Source organism: Arachis ipaensis, chromosome B5 (genome assembly GCF_059453495.1).
Source record: "Arachis ipaensis isolate K30076 ecotype BB chromosome B5, ASM5945349v1, whole genome shotgun sequence".
Classification (NCBI taxonomy): domain Eukaryota; kingdom Viridiplantae; phylum Streptophyta; class Magnoliopsida; order Fabales; family Fabaceae; genus Arachis; species Arachis ipaensis.
Genome location: NC_142440.1, coordinates 145,864,107 through 145,869,708, shown reverse-complemented (window position 1 = coordinate 145,869,708; position 5,602 = coordinate 145,864,107). Strand labels below are relative to the sequence as shown.

At 29.4% G+C, this 5,602-nt stretch overlaps 1 pseudogene; it reads left to right on the top strand.

Moving 5' to 3' along the window:
- The first annotated feature begins 3,782 nt into the window (after positions 1–3,782).
- LOC148566115 (uncharacterized) lies at positions 3,783–4,567 on the top strand (annotated as a pseudogene).
- The last annotated feature ends 1,035 nt before the right edge of the window (positions 4,568–5,602 follow it).

Genomic DNA, 5,602 nt, shown 5'->3' with positions numbered 1-5,602 from the left:
AAAAATTTAATATAAATATTATATATATTAATAAATATTCAAATTTCATATTTAACTATTTATTTCATTTATATTTCAAAATTCTATTACCTTTTTCTTAAAAAACGAAATCAAATGTCCCAAGCTTTCCAACAACAAAGCCACCAGAAAACAAAAAACAATGTGACCCAAATACCCTATTACATAGCCATCAAGCTAAAATCAATGCTAAGGTTGGTCCGGATTTTGTTAAACTCTAATTCGACTATAATATTTTATTAGATTTATTTTAAAAATTCAAATCTAATTTAAATCAGGTCGACCAAAACATATAATTAGTATATATATAATTTTATAAATTGTACATAATAAATTAATAAAATATTATTTTAAATGTTAAATTTAATAAATATCATATACATTCATATAAGAAATAAATTATTATAAAGATAAAATAGTATTATATAATATACAAATATTAATTAAAATATAAAAATATTAAATTTTGTTATTAATTCATTATAAATATGCATTTTAGTTACATAATATGATTTTGAAATGAGCTGAGTGGACTTGGAATAACAAAAATTTAATCTAAAAATGATACTAAATAAAAATAATAAACTCAAACATGATAAAATATACTTTGGATATATACGAGACCAAATTTCGGACCAAACAGAGACTTGCATACCTCTCAATAATAAGGCAGAAAATAATGGTTGTAACAATTACGAAGTTTAACAAAGATGTTGCAATATGAATGCTCCTTAAGGATTTGACTTTTTTTTTTTTTTTTTTTTTTATAAGATGGGCTGCTTAGTTTTTTAATAAAAAACAGCTCAAATTGTTAAAATAGATTAAATTAATGAAATTTAAAAATATAAATTCGGTATGTATATAAATAGGGATAAAGTCTCAGATAATATACATATAAGATCATTATAAAATATATACATCTTTTTATATAGGTGTAAGTTGTAATATATTAGTGAATATAAATGAATCATCTCACTTATATTGAGATAATTATATTAGTGAATAATGAATATTAATATTAAATTTATCTATTTATATTTATTTATTTATTTTACAACACATTATCAATACAAGACTCTTATCAAAATTTAAGAAGATACAATTAATTGATTATGTAAATACAGGATACTTGTCTAATTTACATAAAGAAATATCTCAAATAAGATACCTATTCACATATAGTAATACAGCTATATTATGAATGTCTACAAAATAGACGATAGCAATAACGTCTTCTAATCATGTTGAAATACTAGCGATACATGAATTAAGTTGCAAGTGTTTTGATCTTATGAGTTTAATCCAATATATTCTATCATCATGTGGACTTATTGATAGGAAAATATCTTTAACTATTCTGTTTGAAGATAATACAGCATGCATTGCTCAACTTAAGGGTGGATACATCAAAGGTGATAGAACAAAACATATTTCTTCCAAATACCTTCAAAATCAAGGAACCATTGATATCCAATAGATCTGCTCAAGTGATAATCTGGCAGATTTATTTATAAAGTCACTTCCAAACCTCCCTTTTGAAAGATTGGTACATCAAATTAGGATGTGCTGATTTCGAGATATTAAACAATATTGATAAAAGGGGGATGCTATACTCTTTTTTTTTTGTCAGATTTTATTCCTATTGGATTTTTCTTAACAAAGTTTTTAATGAGACAGTTCTCATCATAAAGAATATTGTATTCTTTTTTCTTCATTTAATTTTTTTTATTGAATTTATCTTTAAAAAATTTTAATAAAGAATAATCTTAAATAGACATCTAAAAAGAAGTGTTGTGATATGAACAGAATTTGACTTTTTTCATAAGATGGGCAACTAAGTTTTTCAATAAGAAAAAGGCTCAAATTCTCAAAATGGGTTAAATTAATGAAGTTTAAAATTATAAACTTGGTACCAGTACAAATAGAAGAACAATGTCTCATATAATACACACAACATCAATATAAAATATTTTTCTATTCCTATATAAATATATCCTGCAACATATTAATAAATATATATGAATCACCTTAATTATATTGAGATAATAATATTAATGAATATTAATACTAAAATTTTTTATTTATATATTTTTATTTATTTATTTATTTTACAACAAAAAATACTTGTAATTTCAATTGAGGATCAATGAAATTTCACTACTGATAAAAACAAAAAACGTGATTATCAAAGATTTTAAAAGGTTAAAGACTGCTTTATTTTTTTCAGTTTTGCTTTTCTTTTTTTCCTCTTTGAATAAACTAATTTATTTTTAGATAAATTTATAAAAATTAACGTGAACCAAACTAGAGTTTGCTCTTCCATCCAATTTTTTAAGAAGAGTTGATTTTGGAAAAAAAAAAATAACGCATCTCTTTATTTAATAATGTTATTTTTTATCATTTGTTAATGATATTGTCAAATTAAAAATGCTAGGTAATTTCAATTCTAATATATAAAATTTAATCAGAATCCTTCAACTATTAATGATTAACTATTAGTTTAACTCTTTAATTTCAAAAGTAGGACCACTCTTTATTTTTCCTTTTAGTGAACGCTAGTACAATAACCCCTTTACGTTTTTAGTGAATTAAAATTTTTTCTAGAAAATTATACACCATCAATTGAAATTAATCCAAAAAATTATATACCCACTATCAATTGAATTCTCTTGACCGTGTATCAAATGTGTTTTTTTTTTTTTCTCTGAAATGAAAAGGGAATAAAGCAGTTTACTTTTCCTTTCGTTAGGAGAATGAATGCCTCCCCATAATCTTTACGTCATCTCGTCTTGTTCAATTCGTGGGGAATCATTTTGTTCGTTTAAATCTGAAGTTCGTGGGAATCATTGAAAGTTAACCATTCTCGTCGAATCGTAAGCCCGGGGATCAAAATATGTATATGTTAGAATATGCTTTATAGGATTTTCAATTTATTATTTCGTTAATTAATTAATTACTAGTTAATTAGCTTGAAAAATAAATAAATAAGCCAATTGTTAAAAGTTTAGTTGATACGTGATACTTATATAACACTATCCCATGTTTAATATTTCTTCATATTTCTTTCGCTGTCTAGTAAATGATGTATGCCACTTAAAAAAGAAAAAAAAAAGAAAAGAAATTTTAGTGTGTATTTAGTATTTACGTAACTCACAAATATTGTGATGTGAAAATTTTTTTATATTATCAAATAGTCAAAATTGCGATTAGGGTAGGAGGTAGGTAAGTGAAGCCAAATAGTGAATTTGACTAGTTAATAATTTAATAAACTATATATATATATATATATATATATATAAAATGAGGGACAAATCACTTAGATAAACCAATGCTCATTTAATATCACGTAAATCACTTATATAAAAAATCGTTACATGTATATTTTTAGAGGGCATTTTTATGTAAATCAAAGCAGCCAAACTCTATTTATCATAGTTCTATGTAAATCGAAACAGATAAATTCGATTTAGTAGATATTCACGTAAATCGAATTAGCTCCCATCAATTTATGCATGTATGGTTACATTTCCATGTAAATCAAATTAAACTAGTTAGATTTATGCATGGGAGGTACGTTTCCAAGTAAATCGAAGTCCCCTAATTCGATTTATTTGCGTCGAGATCAACATAAATAAATCGAATTAGAGGAGGTAGATTTACTATACTTTCAGCAACATATATAAATGGATGTTGGGTAATTCGATTTTGTAGGGTACAAATGTATATAAATAGCTGTGAAATGTGAATTCTTTATCATAGTGAGCCCCACAATGGCTAGCGATAAGAGTTTCTTAGTTTTGGTGCACTATAGAGGGTCGATTAAGAAAAAATGCATTCCGAAATTAAGTTTATTGATAAGAATTCGATTAGTGTTTTGATGAAACCTTCGACGAGTTTTACCGAGTTTCAGGATACTATAATCCAAAAACTGGGGCTGCAAGGCATGAAACGGGTGAAGTTATTCTACAGAATTTCGATATCTGTTTTACGGGATGATGTGAAGTATGATTCATTCGTCATAGGCAGCGACGAAGATCTGAAAGTTCTATTCCATTATCGTCGGCAATTCCGGGAGGTGAGGACTCCTAAGCTGTTGGCCAAATTTGTGGATGTGGTCTCTAGTTCAGGAGGTTCTAACCGGATTCCTTTGCCTTCAGCCACATAGCCTGCTCTAGTTCGAGGCCTGTTGGTGCCTCTTCATCGACCCATGATTGAGCCTGAGGCAGTTTTGGTGGCCTCCCCGTCCTTCGCTGGTGATCTAAACCTCACTCGTGATAGAGAAAGCGTTGACACTGGGCTCGTAGTTGATGTTGCGATTACAATGGCCGGCATTGATGATGTGTTACCAGAATGCCAACAAGGTGGAGCACCAAATGATGTGAAAGATATATTTCGGGATGAGGATGATGATGATGTGGAGCCCACCACATTTGCCGATGATAGCGACGATGAGGATGCGAGGAATACTCCAGTTGAGGGTGGTGGAGTAGCTAGTTCAGGAACTCCGCAATACCCCCGCATTTTTCAGCTTTGGACTTGGATGCCATGACACAGCAGGAGAAACTTGTCGTGCCTGTCAGAGAAAAATGCTGGCAGCACCCTCCCTAGGAACTGAACGCTAACCTGGCGTTTGGCACCAGCAGGGGGCAGAGACCAGAAGCGCGCTTCCCCCTATGGGCGCTCAACGCCCATTCCTGGCGCTGAACGCCAGCAAGCAGTCCGAATTACACCCTATTGGGCCTCCAATTGGATTTAGCACTTCTTAGTTTTATTTTATTTTCTTTTTGTAATATTGATTTATAAATAATATCTTTTAGAGTTAGCATTTGTTATTAGGTTAGTATTTAAAGGAAAAAATCAATTCGGTTTAGGATCTTCTTCTTTCCGCAACTTTTCAGAACCCTATTTTTTCTGTAAGTCATGAGCAACTAAACCTCTTGGTTAAGGTTAGGAGCTTTGTTTATTTCTATGGATTAAGATTATTATTCTTCTATTTTAATATATGTTTGATTCAATTCTAAGATGTTGTTTTCGTTCTTAATGTTATGAAATTGGGTGGAACGGGATAATGACCCTTTTTCTACATGAGTTCTTGTGATTCTACATGAGTTCTTAATGTTATTCATGAATTAACTTATTCAACATGGTTGTCTAACGTGGTCATGGTGAAAAAGTCTAATGAAAAATGGCAAATGTGCATAGATTATACAGAATTAAACAAAGCCTGCCCAAAAGACTGTTTTCCTTTACCTAACATCGACAACATGATTGATTCATCCTCAGGATACCAAATATTAAGTTTTTAGATGCCTATAGTGGTTATAACCAGATTCCGATGCATAAAGCTGATAAAGATAAAACAACTTTTATCACCACTGAGGGGATTTACCACTACACTATAATGCCTTTTGGTCTGAAAAATGCAGGGACAACTTATCAAAGGTTAATGGAAAAAGTTTTCAAGCGACAAATCAAAAAGAATATGGAAGTTTACATTGACTATATGTTGATAAAGACAAAAGAAGATTTTGATTTGATCACCGACTTGCAGGAAGTTTTTACAGCCTCCAACTTCACCGGATGT